Genomic DNA, 18,985 nt, shown 5'->3' with positions numbered 1-18,985 from the left:
GTGCCTCCATAAATCATAGCTCCAGCAGTGGCATGTAATCATGGGATGCAATCAGTTAAACTCAGATCAAGTCTTGGTCCTGTTTGTGTTAGATCTATTTTTGAGACTTTTTCCAGCTTTGAATCCTTCTCCAGAGTTTGGAGGGTGAGAGAGTGGGGTAGAAATAATTTGATTTTCATTCTTAAAAAGGCTAATGGAGAAAGTAGAATAATTCCCAGGTGGGTAGCCAGATGAACTATAAAGGACTGTAAAAAAAGTTACCAAAAAGAAGGATTTTCTGAGGGAAAAATACTAAGTCTTAGTGACTGAAAGGGTTCCCAGTGCTTTGGATGCTGTAGTGAAAAGTTCACACAGGAACTTCAAGACATCTAAATTCAGAACAGATATGGCAGATCACAGAGATAACAGTGTGTATCCCTGGGGACCCTGTCTGAGAAGACCACAAACAGATCCAAGAGATAGGGAATACCACCATTCTGATAGTAACAACACTGAAAGACAAGGAAAAGATACTGCCATCTTTTTATCAAGTGAGACAGCAGCTCAGGTCCAAAGAATGAAGGATGTAGGGAGAAATAGAAATAGACAAAGGAGGTCAGTTCGCAGTATCACAGTATATTAGAGATTGGAAGGGTCCTCAAAAGATCGAGTCCAAGCCCCTTGCTAAAGCAGGATCACTTAGGGTAGTCTGCATAGGAATGCATCCAGGTGGGTTTTGAAAGTCTTCAGAGAAGGAGACTCCACAACCTCTTTGGGCAGCCTGTTCCAGGGCTCTGTCACCCTCACTGTAAAGAAGTTTCTCCTCATGTTGAGGTGAAATCTGTTATGTTCAAGCTTGAACCTGGTGTTTCTTATTAGTGTGCACCACCAAAAAGAGATTGACCTCCTCCACTTGACATCCACCCCTCAGATATTTATGCACATTGATGATCTTGAGCTTGATGATCTTAGAGATCTTGATGATCTTCCAACCTGGTTGATTCTATGAATCTGTGAAGACACATAAACTGATGCTTCAAGCAGTTTACTTGGCACATCAGAACTGGTTTTATTTCAGCCTGTTGTGAGAACATTTCAACAATTACATTGATACTCTTCAGCTAAAAGTTAGGTATTTTTCTGTGCTTGTTGTAAACACTCACAACAGACTGTTCAGAAAGATGTCTACACACACATGCGTGTGTGTGTGTGCTATGTTTCTGTGACTGGATCCTACTGTGTGTAGTGAAAATAGAAATTTATTAAAACTGAAGATGTTTTAGACTCTGTAGATTTGCTGCAATAATGCTAAGTTTGCTTTATGGGCTACATTTATGAGAACGCTGAAAAATTAACTTTTAAGATGCTAAAATACACTCTCTGTAACTCTAAATTAGAAAAAGAGGCAGATTAACGAGGTGAAATATTAACTCTGGAGTGTAAGGGTTGCTACCCACGTTTGTTCATTTAAAAACAGTATTTTTGTTCTATCAGCAGCAAAGGAATTTTTTGCCCTTATTATAAGATAAAGGATGAGGGAGTTCATTAAAATTAAGCACTGCAAATTTTTAAGAGATGGTGTCAAGTAGGGGCAAAGGCTGCTTTGAGACCACCGACGAAGTTTTCCAATTGCCGTGTGAACTCAAGGGAAAGAGAGGGGACAATATCAGGTATTTATAGCAGGTATTTTAGCCCTTGATAAAATTTCACTGCTTTTTCGTTGTGATCTGTTTAAAAGCTCCCGTGAGCTGATGCACGCTAGAGCAGGGAGAGAAGATCGGCTTCCACCAGCGGGGCGGAGCGGAGCGGACTGACCCGCCCCGGGGCGTCGGGACTGGAGGGGTGGGTAGCCCAAGGACCCTCCCCTTCCCTTCCCTTCCCTGAAGTGATGGATAGGAGTTACGGCAGGTGCGGGAAAGCGGCAGCCGAAGCTTTGAGGGAATGGGAAATGCGACCCGAGAGGGGTGAGCGCTGCTGGCTAGGGCGCGGTTCTGCCGCACGTCCCCTTCGTGCTGCGGGCGGCAGCGCCTGCGCCAGCGGCCGTGAGGGCCAGCGGGGTCCTGGAGTCCCCTTATCCTGCGGTCGAAGTTTCTGTTCCCACCCGTGGCACCTCCTTGGCTGCAGCCTATGGAAAGCTGCTGGGTTATTTTTTCTCAGGTTTTGCTGTCCAGTCCAAAATGTGCCCCTGAAAAAAATAACTTTCCCAGCTGCATGGCCCACTTTGTGTTAAATTTTAGTTTCTGGGGGTTCTTGCTTTTGAGTTTGCACTTAAATCAGACATCCCACCCCCTGAAGTCAAGAAAAATCTGTATCGCCCAACAGCCCAGTCTTCTAGGTTGGACCTGTGCAGAATGATACAACTGTTAATCAGATCTGACTCGACTCAGGAAGGCAGGGGGAGATGATGTGAGTTTGTCCTCCCAAATAACCAGCAGCAGTACGAGAGGAAATGGTCCCAAGTTCCACCAGAGGAGGTTTATTACAGAAAGGGTTGCCAATCACTGGAAAATTCAGTACATTAATTTAAAACAAAACCAACCAACCAACCAAACCCTAAATACTAAGAAAAATATCTAAATAGAAAATATTTATCCTGATATTTGGACCAATGTTCTGAGAAACTGACAGCCCCCACGAACTGCACCAAGAATGCAAGTTGTATAACTGGCATATTCCAACCTCCAAATGCCTTTCATGTCTATATGAGAGATTCCATCAGGCACTCTGAAAGCACCACCCTATTTATAAAGATACCATAAAACAAGCTGCCTGGTGCATCTCACTTATGAATTAATTATCTGGACTTCACCAATGACATATCTATTCTAAATTTTGAAGCCATATGTTTAAAGCAACACTGTACACAGTAGGCTATTCAGCATCCCAGCAGGGTTCTTCTCTTCACGTATAGGCTTGTACAAAGGAGGGAGAAAAATACCCTAAGTGTAGGACCTGTTTTCCAGAAACAGTTTGTTAAGGGGGCAAAACAATGTGTGGATAACTGGAGGTAAAAGGAAAAGATCGATTAGGAGTAGCATGTATGGGATTGGTGCTGACAGCAGACAGTAAATATAATTTATCTGAAAACTATTGAAGATGGTCAGTCAGATATGTATTTATAAAAAATTTTGTCTTCAGTGTTTGATTGCCTTAACAGAGAGACATTATTTGTAGCACAGGATTTAAGGTCTTGTGGGAAAGCATGAACAATCCTACTTGCACACTGAAGTGAATAATTCTGCCTATATATCTGTGGGCAGTAAGGCCCAACAAACAATTTACAAAGGCAACCATCCAAACTGTTTTATCTCACCTCTTTTCAGTTCAGGTACCTCGGTTTCCTTGGTCCCAAGTCCTCTTTCTGTTCGTAGATGCATTTGTAAATTCACTGCCTTTATTTTTGTGGGCTTATGCTGCACTGGAGATCTGTTACTGCTTTGGAAAAGCTGTTTCGAAAAGCTAGGTAAAGGGCATTTGTGAAACTCCGTATGTGCAGGACCTTGTGCCAGTTGTTATTCCTTGGGATGTCCTTACAGGCAGAGGCTCCAAGCTACAGCCATGGAAACAGCTAAGCACCTTGGTCCTGGGCCCTCTGAAAAATAACAGGCAAGGCAGCTGAGGCTGGAGGTATAAAGTGGCATGGGTTGCTGAAGCAACTTATCCAAGGTCACTCTCTCTGTGCTTCTGTTTGTTTACTTCTCTGAGGAGATTATGATGTTGAGCTGTTGGACTGAGTATTAGCATTTTCCCAGTTCTCATGGGAAGTCTAAGTTGTTACACACCGGCAACTAGAAGTGACAAAGCTGACAAAATGTAGCAGCCCAGAGGAATCTACTCATCTTCCTTCCTGTAAGTCATATCTGCACCTAATCAGTCAGAAAGATATCCTGCCGTGTTACATGACACAATTGGTGTTCTTCACTTGCGAGCAGAATAACTCAGAAGAAAATAGTGGGGCTGTGTGGGTAGCTGGCAAGTGAACTTATGGAAACATGACAAGTTTTAGATTGGAATTCCATATATGAAACTGAGCTGTATTTTTCTGAAGTTACTGGAGATAATCATTATGCAGTTGGAGACAGATTTTCAGAGGACAGGTGTGTTGAGTGAAGCGGAGGAGGGGGGTAAATTTAGTAAGAGATTAATCACCTTGCATTCTAGCTGAGTGCTCAGAGATTAGAGAGCCTAGGTGCAACTGAACTCTATGTCTTCATAGGGATGCCAGTTAGGTTGGGTTGCTATAGGTCTGACACCAGACACACTAACAGCCTTATTTTGCTGTAAGTTCAGCTCCTTTCAAAGTGAGCAGTTGGATGCACAAATAGCTACACAATTTTCCCGTGATTGTAGGTCAAACACGAGATGCACAAAGAGCCCAGTTTGTTGTAGGTGTGGTTGCATTTAAGCAGTAAGAAGCACAAGTTAACAGGCTTTCTTTACACCTGCAACATATATATAGATTCTTTAAAATTGGCAGTGATAGGAACTTAGCTGCAGAAATCACTCTAGAGCTTTATGCAAACACAATTGGGTCAGGGCAATCCCAAGCACCAATGTAGGCTGGGCAGTGACTGGGTGAGAGCAGCTCTGAAGGAAAGGACATGGGCTTGCTGGTGGATGAAAAGCTAAACATGAGCCAGCAGTGCGCACTTGCAGCCCAGAAAGCCAACCACACCCTGGGCTGCATCAAGAGAAGCACAACCAACAGGTCCCTGGAGGCGTTCAAGAGGGGACTGGACATGGCACTTGATGCCATGGTTTAGTCATGAGGTCTGTGGTGACAGGTTGGACTTGATGATCTTTGAGGTCTCTTCCAACCTTGGTGATTCTGTGATTCTGTGATTCTCCCCCTCTGCTCTGCTCTGGTGAGACCTCGCCTGGAGTACTGTGTGCAGTTGTGGAGCCTTTATTACAGGAAGGATCTGGACATGCTAGAACATGTCCAGAGAAGGACTAGAAGAATTATTAGAGGGCTGGAGCTCCTCTGCTATGAGGACAGACTGAGGGAGTTGAGGTTGTTCAGTCCGGAGAAGAAAAGGCTCAGAGGGGACCTTATTGTGGCTTTCCAGTATCTTAAGGGGGCCAGGAAACCTGGTGAGGGTCTTTTTAGGGTGTCAGGTAATGATAGGATTAGGGGGAATGGGAAATAAATAGAAATGGGTAGATTCAAACTGGATGTTAGGAAGAAGTTCTTCCCCATGAGGGTGGTGAGACACTGGAACAGGTTGCCCAAGGAGGTGGTGGAAGCCTCATTCCTGGAGGTTTTTAAGGCCAGGCTGGATGTGGCTCTGAGCAACTTGATTTAGTGTGAGGTGTCCCTGCCCATGGCAGGGGGGTTGGAACTGGGTGATCCTTGAGGTCCCTTCCAAACTTAACAATTCTATGACTCTATGGCACATATAACCACCCAGGACAAAACACATTCCGTAGTGCCAAGGACACAGCTTACCTAAAGGCTATCTCTGCCAAAGAGGGCAAGGAGGATAATGCTCTCAGTGTGTGCCTAGGAGTTTGCAGTCAAATTCTCATGCACAAATGGGGTTCCAAAAGGGCTGATATGGAACCTCAGTTTTCTCTTGCATAAAGTGTGTGTGTGGGACTGTAGCCGTATCACTGAGTGGGCTTGTCGGCTGCACAAATATTTCTTGATGGCAATTTCAGACTTGATGTCTTCTGCCAGGAATAATCATCTTCTGTCAGGAAAAATCAACTTCTACCAGTAAAAGTTAACTGTAATAATAAGCAAGACAAAAGGAATGCCAGGGGCCATACCAGGCCCCAACCAGCATTCTTGTTTTGATCCCACCACAGACATGGACAGATGGGCCTTCACCCAGTCACAATGTCCCTTTTAGACCTGGGTGCTCATCAGCAAGTTATGCTTTCCTATTTCCAATATTGGTGCTTCCAATATGGGCATTTGGTACTCTGGCAAATCAAATCTGCTGGAAGGTGTAACAAAGTGTGTCAGTCTGCTTCCCTGCTTCTGCTCTCCCTCCTAAAGAAGCCAAACACCTGGAGGTTTTATCAACATATTTCTGAAGACCTAAGTTACAACTAGATAAAGCTGGTGATTTTATACATCTTTTTATGGTTGGTAACTGTATTTGGGGTGGGAGAGGGGAAAAACTTCCTGAAAAAAAATCCTGTAAACCTGAATTCCTGATTGCTGTGGATTGTAACATGGATGTGGGCTCAAACATGTAGATATGACCATATTGGTAATTTGAGATGATTGATATTTGGATGTGGATTGGAAAACGTGACTTGGGAAAACTTTCTTTGTAGATACGCAGCTTAGTGACATAGTTTAGTGGTGATCTAGCAGTGTTTGGTTAACAGTTGGACTTGATGATCTTGAAAGGTCTCTTCCAATCAAAATGATTCTATGATTCTCATTAACAAAGTGATGTCAGTTTCCTGGAAGCTGTATTTATTTGATACTGGTGATAATATTGTCCCAAACCCCGGAAAACAATCTAAAAAGCAAAATATCACAGGATCCTATCCATATCATCTAGTCATGGCTTTTGTTTCAATCATGGCTTTTGTTTGTGTGGCCAGCAGGATCAGGGAAGTCATTCTGCCCCTATACTCAGCACTGGTTAGGCCACACCTTGAGTCCTGTGTCCAGTTCTGGGCCCCTCAGTTTAGGAAAGATGTTGAGTTGCTGGAACACATCCAGAGAAGTGCAACAAAGCTGGGGAGGGGTTTGGAGCACAGCCCTGTGAGGAGAGGCTGAGGGAGCTGGGGTTGCTTAGCCTGCAGAAGAGGAGGCTCAGGGGAGACCTCATTGCTCTCTACAACTACCTGAAGGGAGGTTGTAGACAAGCGGGGGATAGTCTCTTCTCCCAGGCAACCAGCACCAGAACAAGAGGACACAATCTCAAGCTGTGCCAGGGGAGGTTTAGGCTGGATGTTAGGAAGAAGTTCTTCATGGAAAGAGTTATTTGCCATTGGAATGTGCTGCCCGGGGAGGTGGTGGAGTCACCATCACTGGAGGTGTTTAGGAAGAGCCTGGATGAGGCACTTGGTGCCATGGCTTAGTTGATTAGATGGTGTTGGGTGACAGGCTGATGATCTCAAAGGTGTCTTCCAACCTGGTCTATTCTATTCTATTCTATTCTATTCTATTCTATTCTATTCTATTCTATTCACATATAACTTTCTACAGGCAGGAACTTTACTATAAATGTTCTCATCTAGTGACCTTATCAGCATATGAAATTCATCATTTATGCTGAAGTAAAATTCTTCCCTGTGGACAGAGATTGTCCGCTACAAAATCCACAGAAATTGTGAATATTAGGTCAACTCCCCAAAGAAATTTGAAATGCTCTTCTGATCATGTTTTGAGCCTTTCTACATAGAGTTAATTCTAACATTTATTAATAACTTGGAATATAAATGGTATCCTGTTGCATGAGACAGATTAGGTGCCTTTCTTCTGCAAATTGCTCTGTACCCAAGCTCCATCCAAAGTCAGTAGGAAACTGCAAGGGCTTTAGAGCACCTCTGCATTCTGGCCATTTAAGCATTAATGGATTTAAGGAATTAAACAGCATCAAGCACAGCAAATATTGACCTCTCCTCAGAAAATATTTGCCATCTCATTTATTGTTGTATGTCCCCTGCACTAAGATGATATGTTGACATTAGCAGCTATGATTTGCTAGGTGCAGTAATGTTCTAAATTGACAAACTCAGCTATTTGCTGAAAGGCCCCTTGGATGGATTTCTTTGTGAAGGCATCTGTTCTGTGTTGAAAATGTCACTTTTAGGTATTTCTGGCTTCATAACACAGTTTGGAGCCTCATTTATTTTATATTAACAACTTGCCAATTTTGTGAGTAATAATATGGCAAACATTCGTATACATAAGGCATGTTGTAAGCTGAGCACTTCCAAGTCTTGTGTAAAGACACACAGATTTTGCAAACCAGGACACTGAGGCATATAGCTGTAAGGGATTCTCTGTAGTAGTTTTTCACAACAGCTAATCCCTCTTTTCATGGAAGTCTTAAGGCCTTAGTCCCTTGAAAAGTGGGGTTTTAGTCTTCCATGTAGTCAGTTAAGCTCAGACTACAAAATACAAGAACCAGTCAGGATGTGTTTCATAAAATGATCTATGCTTTGCTTCAGAAATATTGGCTGAAAATGAAAAATACATAAATCAAGGCTTCTCACAGGTATGTGTGATGAGGAAAATATCCAGACTTCTCTTCCTGTCCCAAAGCCCTGAGCAGAAAAATGGTCCTTTCCTTAGATCTCTTCCCAGCTGCCTGGAAAAACACCTGTTTTCTTCTCTAAAGAAGAGCTTTGCAGAGAGTGTTGAATTGATTCATGGAGAGAGAATCAAGCACAAGTTGGTACACAGTGTAATTATGGAGAGCACATGTTTTAATGGTGATAGTCTATTAAGTTTTATAATGTGAAATCAGTGACATTTGCAATAATGATTATTAATAGCCTGGTTTCTTACTAGTCATATTTAAATGGAGCTTTATGGCTTTACTAACTAAAGTAATCAGCTTCTGATAGTGTATTATATTATCCTAAATCATAGAACAGTTGGGTTTTAAGATGTGCATTCAGTAGCTCTCTCCTAACTACTTATTATGCTGTAAATAAGGTAAAAATAACTCTCAACACTATTTACCCTAAATTACCCAAAGGTCACTAATGGAAAGCCCCACTGAGACCCAGACACCCTTTTCCATAAAGTAGAAGGAAAAGCTGTGGTTGTTTGTGACCTTTCCTTGAACCTGAGATTATGCAAACCAATATGCAGCACCTTGGTTCCAGTGGATTTCCAGAGATCCCAGCAATTTGGGATTAAATCTTTCACTACCTAAACTTTGTATAACACATTCTCTAGATGCTGTGCCACCACCAATTCCTTTAGTGCTGACATCTTTGCAGGGAAGACAGCTGCTAGTCATCTGAGAGGAAAGAAATGAGATGCAGAGCAACAAGAATAGTGCAGGCAAATGGAGGCTTATGAACAATGAGCACAGCAAACGACAATTTGGAAGTCTCCTCTCAGAAATGAGTCATGGGCAAAAGTGCCTGTCTGCATCCTAGTCACACTTGCTAAGGGCTTGAGAACTGTGTACTTTAAAATTGTCTGAAGATCCTACAAAAGCTCTTTTGATACAGCAAGGGCTGATAGATCTTGGAGAGCCACTAAGAACAGTTTTTCTGAAGAGAAAGGTGACACTTTTGGAGCCCTTTTATTTCTTTTTAAACTGTAATTGGGCCTTTATCAAAGGCTTTCCTTAGAAAGTGCTTTGTTTCTTAATACCCACACAGACAGCATTATATGGTCTTTTAAAAGCAGTTTAAATGTTAAATTCAAAGTAAAAGGTTTTCTGTTCTTTGCAGGGGTTTGTTGTTGATGTTTGGGGGTTGTTTATGGGCGTACATCATCCAGAACACTTTTCCTAAAGCCATTCTGGATTTGATGTTAAGTAGAGAATACTCATTCAAAGAGATAGACCAGAACAGTAGGTGAAATAATTCTTAAGAAGTAAGAAACTAATTGACTTTTCAAAACTACTTTTCTCAAATGTGTTAACATCCACAGGATGCATGAAAACAACTTTTTTTTCCGCCTCACCTTTACTAACCTGCCATCTCTTTCTTTTTTACCTGCCTGTGTGTTTTTCAGCTGTTTTAAGTGAATTAAGTATAAGCAATTCACAGAAGTAATGCCTTTTCTGTCAGGCCATTGCCACTTCTTTTCTTAACATGTTCTGCAGATCCATCTAAAGAATGGATCCTGTCACTGCAAAAATAATTCAGTTGGTGTGCCAAGTGGTCAGTATTTACCAACAGCAGATAGTTAGCTCTGTAGCAGATACAGAGTGTAAAGGAGGTACTCAAAATGTGTTTCTGTTGATATGTATTTGGATCTGTTAAATGCTGCTTTGTGTTATAGGTAGTTAGTGAATGTCAAGAGTTGAATCCATTCTATATATCATATGCTGCAATGCCTGTTAGCAGCTGTGTACCTGGCACACCTGTCAATTTTGTGTCTTGACCTTTGGTTCTGCTACAAAAAAAAAATGTGTTGTATACCAAATGGAGCAAGATTGTATTTGGAAGACAAATGTCAGAGCTGAAGCAAAGGGAGTTATCCTATCACAAGGAGATTTGAGAATAGTGTAATAATTGGTATTCCAGCTACTCTGATTTTTGTACTTGTTAAGACAGACTAGTTTAAATCATTTTCATCTGGACATCTTACCTTTCAGTAAGAGTACCCTGAAATTCTTTATAAATATCTTTGCAGCACCCTATTGTAAGGAAGAGGAAGACATTTGTGGCTGTCATATGACTAAACATATCTCCATGACTTTTCTTAAGGACTTGCCAGTGATTGTCAGTATTGTCCAACCCGGCAGTACACAGAAAGTATCCTTCTAGCCCACTGGCTTTCCTTTAGACAGGCAGAAATTTCCACTAGTAACAATGCCATCTCCACTGCAGCTCTAAGGTATGAGCCCAGGCTGTATGTTGAGGATATATGGCTGCACAGATGAATCTCATCTAGTCCAATCCCTGCTCAGATCAAATCAAACTTCAGAGTTAGATCAAGTTGCACAGATCATTTTACAGTCAAGTTTTGAACATCTCCAAGGACAGAGGTACCACAACCTTTCTGGGAAACTGGTTTCAGTACTTTACTCCCTTACTGTTATTTACAGAATACAGAATTAACCAGGTTGGAAAAGACCTTTGAGATCATCAAGTCCAACCTATCACCCAACACCATCTATTCAACTAAACCATGGCACCAAGTGCCTCATCCAGTCTCATTTTAAACACTTCCAGTGTATCTGTTGACCCATGTCCTTCTGCTGTGTACCTCTGAGAAGAGGCCAATTTTGTCTTCTCTACAAACCCCCAATAGGTAGCTGAAATTGGTAATTAAATTCCACCTTAACCTTATCTTCTCCAGGCTAAATAACCCCATATCCCTCAGCCTCTGCTCTCACATGATGTGCTTTAGCCCCTCAACAATCTTCATAATCCTACACTGAACTGACTCCAGCCTGTTTCTTTTTCACAAGAGGGACAGAAACTGAAGTCTTGTAGAAGCAGCCACAGAAGTTCTAAGTAGACAGCAGTCTGCTCTCTCCTTAATCTGATGACTGTGCTCTTACTAGCATGGTGCAGAATGCAGTTGGCTTTCACAGCCACAGAGCACACTGCTGACTCATTTACAACTTTTCCAATAGGACCACCACCTCCCTTTTCTGCAGTTGCCCTCTCACCTGCTCAGTCCCCAGCCCATACTGTTATACAGAGCTACTGAATTCTAGATGTAGGACTCCTCATTAGTTTTGCCGAACTTCACGAGGCTACTTGTTCGCCCAGTCCCCCAGATTGTTTCTCTTTCTTTCCAGGGATCTCTCTGAACAGCAGCCTTGAAGGGCCTCAGCTCTTGCCCCCTGTTTGTTGTCATTCACAAACTCACTGACCATGGGTTCTCTCCGGTTGTCAATGAAGATGCTGCAGTGTCAGTTCCAGTATCAGCTCCTGACAAAGGCCTGTAGAAACCAGCCCCAGTTAGATTTTGAACCACTGAGCAGTGTCCTTTGAGCCTGAGCAGCCAGCCAATTTTTCACAATCCTCCTGTCTAGTCCATATCTCTAGTGTGTTTTTGACTGCTTCAAAACCCTTGTGAAACTCAAGTTCAATTACATCCATTGCTCTGTCTGCATCTACATAAACATCAGTCTCATCATAGAAAAGGATCACTTCCCTGTTGGTCAGGAACAATTTTATCCTTGATAAATATGTTCTGACTGTTTCTAGTCATGCTCTTTTCCTTGTGGATTTTTTTTTTTAACCTTGTCTGGAAATGGTTTACAGGGAGACTTGCTACATAATCTTCATAGGGACAGAGGTGAGAGTGGCCACTTAGTGTACAGCTCTTACTAAGGAGAGCTGAGAACTAGAGTAAGGAGGGTTGGGATCTTAAAAGAGAATCTTACAATGTCAAAGGCTTGACCATAGTGCAAGAAATATGGAAACACAATTAGCTAAGCTGGATTCAAGTGGGCAGTTTCCTCATCAGTGGAGGAAATAGTTGAGATATAGCCTAGGTATGAAGTCAACTTTAGACAGTTGTTTTGAACTGTAAAAAGAAATATTTTTTCAGGTTTGCAGGCCATTAGATTTCTTTGATCACCTCCTTTCATGTATCCAGCATGAAAATAGAAAATTCTGGGCATCAAAATGTGCAGGTTCAATAACTAGCTTGGCTTTCCCTGCTTATGAAATGAAGATAACTTCTTTGACAGTGATATGATGGAAAGCTGAAGATTTTAATATTGGATAGGTAGAAAAATTGCCATCAACAACTGGTTATTTCAGTAGAATACTTTTTTCATTGCTAAAAGTATTATTGATTTCTGCTGTATTTTTTTTTCTCTCTCTCTCTTTGGAAAGTACAAAGCCCTTAAATAATTTGAATTTTTCCCCTATTCCTTAGAATTGTGGCATATGACTGATAACTGCCTTTAGAACATTTAATAGCTAAATTACAATTATTATGCAAAGACCTACAATAGACAGTTATATGGATTGTTAAATGACTTTGCCTTTTTTTTTGCAAACCATAATCATTTTCCTTTATTAGCTGAAGGATTTCATAATTTAAGGAAGATGAGAACCTATAAGTCACACTTTCAAATAAGAAACATGGATATTGCAAACATTAAATTCTCCCATAAAAATGTTAAGGCATCATTAAACTAGGATCAGATTAATACAATTCAGTCAACTCTAGATAGATATCTCCTGTAATAGGCTGAAACAATATCTACTCATATAGGATGTATAAGATTTTACTACCATCAATTTATAAACCTATAAAACATACAGGTATCACTCAAAGCCATCATTAATTTTGCATGTCTTGTATTAAATCAAGTGAGTTTGGTAAGGAAATATTCCTCTCCCTTACTCTACATCCCTTTCTATTGTTAGCTGCTATCGTAGCATCTTACTTCTACCATAAGTCAGATGAGAGATTCCTTCTGGTAGAGGTTGACCTGAGAATCTGTGCTTGATTTATCCATCTGTTTAGGTGTCTGAAAGATTTTAAATCAATTTTCAGGGCATAGTTTAGTTCTCATTGTACCATTGTAAATCTGGAGTCATTCTGGGTTCGTTCCAGATAACAGCAAGCAGGATTTGACCCTGAGGTCAGACAAATTAAAAACAAAAGACTTTCATCTCTTCCACTCAGCTGGGCAAAGGAAGGGAGATAGCTGGGCAAAAAGGTTTGGACTGAAGGCTCTGTGTGTGTTCCTTCCAAAGGTTATAGGTAGCTCTGTGGATATGGAGAAACAGCAATTTCAGAAAAGCAGGGCAAAAGCAATGAGACAAGTGCTTTACTTATCAGTGCACCTTCCCAACGCTTTGAGTGCATCCCTGCTGTGAAGATCATACCTGAGATTGGACTGGACTCCTTCTAATTCCTAACCTGCTCATTCAAATTCAACTTACATCAGTTTGCACAGGATCGTCAACAGGCCCCGTATGGAATATGTCTATTACTTGGACAGTAGTTTTGGCTCAAAGCATTACCTATTAAGCAATCAGTGACCAAATGGATTTTGTGCAAACCCAATCCTTTAATTTAGGGCAACAGAAAAAAAAAATACTGGTTAATAGCAGGGCAGAGTTTTGCTGGCTATAATTTCCTCTTGTACACAGCCTTCAGAAATTTTCTTAGACCAGTGTCTCTCTCTCCTGTTCTGTGAGTACAGACTGGACCATTCAGGACAAACAAACTTGTATATATTGGCTTTTTCTTTCTTCTTTTTTTTTTTTTTTTTTAACATAGGCTAAACTACATGCAGTTAATTAATTTTGCATGTCTTGTATGAAATCAAGGGAGGTTTAGGCTGGATGTTAGGAAGAAATTCTTCACAGAAAGAGTGATTGGCCATTGGAATGGGCTGCCCAGGGAGGCAGTGGAGTCACCATCACTGGAAGTGTTTAAAAAGAGACTGGATGAGGCACTTGGTGCCATGGTTTAGTTGATTAGATGGTGTTGGGTGATAGGTTTGACTTGAAAAGGTCTTTTCCAACCTGGTTAATTCTGTATTCTGTATTCTGCATGCATGTGTATGTACTCTGTGGCCAAAGTGGAAATGCAGGAGTTCTAACATAGTTTATGTTATCTATCCAACCTGTGACTTGTGCCTGGCAAATGCTAGGATACACATTTAGAGGGTTGTAAATATTGCCCTACTTTGACCTCCATTCAGGTATACCTGTATTTTAACATCTTAACATGGATTTCCAAAAAAAGGAGAATTCTCACTTTTTTGTGTGCATAGGGAAAGAGAAGAGGGAGAAAAACTATTTTCTCCCAAGGCCCCTGCTTCCTTCAACACCTGTGAGTGCATGATGTTAAATAGAACAGAATAGAATAGAATAGAATAGAATAGAATAGAATAGAATAGAGTAGAATAGGATAGAATAGAATTAACCAGGTTGGGGAAGACCTTTGAGATCATCAGGTCCAACCTATCATCCAACACTATTCAACTAAACCATGGCACCAAGCACCCCATCAAGTCTCTTCCTAAACACCTCCAGTGATGGTGACTCCACCACCTCCCTGGGCAGCACATTCCAATGGCAAATAACTCTTTCTATGAAGAACTTCTTCCTAACATCTAGCCTAAACCTCTTCTGGCATAGCTTGAGACTGTGTCCTCTTGTTCTGGTGCTGGTTGCCTGGGAGAAGAGACCTACCTCCACCTGTCTATAACCTCCCTTCAGGTAGTTGTAGAGAGCAATAAGGACTCCCCTGAGCCTCCTCTTCTCCAGGCTAAGCAACCCCAGCTCCCTCAGCCTCTCCTCATAGGGCTTGTGCTTCAAACCTCTCCCCAGCTTTGTTACCCTTCTCTGGACATGTTCCAGCAAGTCAACATCTTTCCTAAACTGAGGGGCCCAGAATTAGACACAGGACTCAAAGTGTGGCCTAACCAGTGCTGAGCACAGGGCAGAATGACCTCCCTGCTTCTGCTGGACACACTGTTCCTGATGCAGGCCAGGATGCCATAATATAAAAGAGGATATGATAATAAGCTGTACTATATGTGTTCTATGTATTAGTAATCAGTGTACTGCCACTAAACTCATCAGAATAAAATCCAGAGGTTGAGGCTGGACTGAGAGGGAAATAACAGAAAGGAGATAAGCTGAGTGCAGCTGGTGAGGCTCCTAGGAGACTTATTGCAGCAGTACAGACAAAATCTCTTCAGCAGCACTGTTTAATGGCTAGAGGAGAAAGAAATTGTTTAAGTAGTTCTGTGAATACAGACAGGACCATTCAGGACAAACAAACTTGTACATATTGGCTTTTTCTTATTTTTTTTTAACATAGGCTAAACTGTGTGCACCCTATATGCACCTACATGCACAAATACTATTTGTACATCTGTATTAATGGAAGCAAACAGAAGGAGATTTCAAACACTGTAAAAGATTAGTATAGATTAATTCCTTTAGTTCCTTTGTAAAACTCTTCCATTTGCATCTAAGTTAAGTTCTGTGATTTAGCTCAGTATTTGCAGTATTCCCTAAGGTCTGCATAGGACAGATCCCAGATTACCTCAGCCATTTATTGAATCATCTAATGAAATTGATTTCTGAGTGACAGCCAAAATTATATGTAGTTAGTAAAATATGTTGTTGTATTTAATCATGTAATTGTGCATCCATTTAGATCAGCCCAGCAATCACAAGAACCCTTATACACAAGTAGCTTTACCTATGTGACTCATTATTAGTAAGTAGGAAAGCTCACTCAGAGGGCATTCTCATGCAAAGAATATGAAGTATGAGGCCTAGTTGTATGCCAGCAATTCATATTCCTAATAATCCATTATTATAGATGACGATTGTGTTTAAATGTTTTTAGCATACAACCACCTTGTTACAAACTAAAAGATGCTACCCTAATGATACCTCATGCAGAAGAAACCATGAAGCAATTTGTTGGATTTTACCAATTTAACTGTACAAATGGGTGTGGGGGTGTGGGGGTGTGGGTGTGGGGGTGTGGGTGTGGGGGTGTGTAAACCAGTATTTCAGCCTAGATTTAAGCTCAGAGACTAACTGCACCTTTCCTGAACTGCCCTGTGAGTACATTCTCCTATTAACAATGTGTGAACCTGTTAGTAAGTATCAGCCAAATTTGAAAGAGGATGTAAAGTTTCTAAATGAATTATTTCCCTTTATGATTCATGAAAAATATCAGAATATAATGTAGAAGCCCAGCTTAGTGCTTTCAGTGACTGAAAGGCATTTACAGTGCAGCTGTATAGTAGCAGCCATCTGGTCCAGCGACATGCGTATTTCTGGGCTTCTCACACCGCTGTTTGGATACTCTAGTGCTGTAATACCTGGAGATGTGATGAGAAACTGGTGTGAGTGGCCTTATATCAGTGGTCTAAAGGAAACAGCTCACCAAACAACTTTGTTCCTTAGTTAAACTTCCTGTTTAATGAAATATTTTAAGATCAGAGCCATTTGGTTCAAAATCCTCTAGCTGCAAAGAGGAGGACATTCAGTGGCAAATTAAGGCATAAGTGATGCAGAGATTTTATGTTGTCCATTTGCAAATAATGAGCTTGGTTTATTCCATATGGCTGGTAATTACTATCAGAATAAGTCACAAAGTGAGGTAATATCTTTTGCTCACACACAAATTGTTGCAACATATTTTCAGAGTCAGAAAACAACTGATTAGTTGAATCGCTATCTTGGGAGTCAGCAGACCTGATTTAACTTTCTGCTGCACCTTAGGCTTTTGGAGTTACCACAGGCAAGCATTTAAAATATGGCTTTGCTGCAGACTGCAGTGAAGCATCAAGGTCTGCTAGTTAGTTTTTAATGAGCTAGCTTGGAAGCAATCTGTGGTGGTACTCAGTTAACGTATCCTCAGCTTCATTTCCAGTTCATCCATTAATCTAACATGTGACAGTTGGATTTCAGGGTGTTTCATGGAGTTCAGCAGGGATCAAATATAATCCAGCACCCTGATCAATCATATGAAATAAATTTAGCATTAAATGACCCAATGCTCATCTCAAGTTAGATGTTAATTGTCTAACCATAGGGACTCAATTGACTTTGTAAAATAGGACAGATGGGCTCTATGTAGTGCTGAAGATGAAGGGCAAAATACCTAGCAAAGAGCCCCAAGAGGCCATATTTGGAACATGATTCATCTCACCTAACTTTAGAGATCCTCAACTCTAATTAGTGGAGAGTTGGTGGAGAGTTTTAATACCTTTTGGAGAGTGATTAATCTGTGTTATCTGAGGCATTAATGAGGTAAATTGTTTGGTAGAAAGGCATCTAGCTGAGATGGGAATCTAGAAGCAGACTTCTGTTTTGGGCCAGATGATTCCAATCCTGGAGTCTTTCCAGTAAGTGACCTCGCTATTTAAAGATTGAAGCAGTGTGTCTATACTACAGCTTACAGATAAGAAACACTTTTGCCTCACTCTGGCTTAGCTTCCTGCCACATCTCTCTCTCATGTTCTGATGATGATACCTCCAGGAAGCTGTAGAAAGACAAGGTATAGGTCAGACCTCTTACCAGACCAACAGGTGTAGTTGAGAAAGTGACAGAAGCTTTCAAGCCCCTCTGAGGATATTAATATGAATGGTATGGTATGTCATGGATGGTATGTCATGGTGTTAGGTCATAGGCTGGACTTGATGATCTCAGAGGTCTTTTTCCGCCTCACTAATTCTGTGTGTCTGTAATGGGAAATCTTCTATCATCGTAAATGAAAGCTAAACTTTATTTCAATGACACAGCCGAGCTCAGAATTGTTAGCTGTGAAAAAACCTTATCAATATTTGCTGGTTTATTAGTTAAGGACTGTCAAGTTCAGCCTTAACACGTCACATTGGTAAGCTCAGCATAATCGATAGCAGGATTTTATAGTATTGGAAGGCAGAAGGGTTTTTACCAGTACTTTGTGATCAGCTTTTTTGGATTCATTAGCGCTGTTGTTTCAACCTGAGGAGAAGCTAAAGCGCTTCGTTGCTCAGCGAGGAGGCTGAAGTGTGAGCAAAACGCCACGAGAGGGAGCTGCTGGAAGCTTTACAGATGAAGCTTTAGATGTCCAATTCTCAGTAACGCTGAGTTAGTTTTAAAAGACACTCACGAAAAGACTGTTAGTTTCAGAGACTCACAACATCTTTAAAATATAGATTCTTCTGAAAGGGAACTCGTCTAAAAATGAATTGCTTTTGGAAAACAAAACACAACACAACCACCACCACCAAATCACAACCAAAAAAGTGTGTGAAGCCTGCTTTAAAAGTCTTATTAAAAATGAGATCTTCACTGGATACCACAATGCCTATAATTTTAAGGTCCAATGCTCCAATTTCTGCTTCCTTTGTATTCATTTTAAGTAGTAACATACACTATGTGATATAGATGCAATGCTATTTTGCTGCTGAACATAAACACAGGAGTGTACAAGGGACAGATCTGCTTAGTTATTTGGCTTAAGCCCCATGATAACATCTCTGTTCTCCACTTGTCTTGTTTGTAGTACATATTTCCCTGTACTGTTAGGCCTTCAGTGCAAAAACTCTGGATGAGTTCAGCAGGAATTCAATGCATATCTGAACTCCTATCCAGTCTTAAAAAATGGATGTAGCAGTAAAATGCATCAAGTCATGTCAAACATATAGGGCTAAATGTGGATATTAATTATAACCAGAGGGACTCAATTTACTTTGTAAAGCAATTAAAAGAAGACAGAAACTTACAGTCTGTTTCTGGAAAAGAGTAATGTCTGTTTAAAAATATCTTCCTACCCATAATAGCCTGCCTGTCTTGTATAATATCAATTGTGGGGGGAAAAAAAACAAACCCAAACACTAAGGCATTTACAGCACTGCTGCCTTATGGAAAAATCAAACTCAAGTTTTAAAACAATAGAAG

The sequence above is a fragment of the Dryobates pubescens genome, chromosome 15, assembly GCF_014839835.1.
Source record: "Dryobates pubescens isolate bDryPub1 chromosome 15, bDryPub1.pri, whole genome shotgun sequence".
Classification (NCBI taxonomy): domain Eukaryota; kingdom Metazoa; phylum Chordata; class Aves; order Piciformes; family Picidae; genus Dryobates; species Dryobates pubescens.
This window is presented reverse-complemented; position numbering follows the sequence as displayed.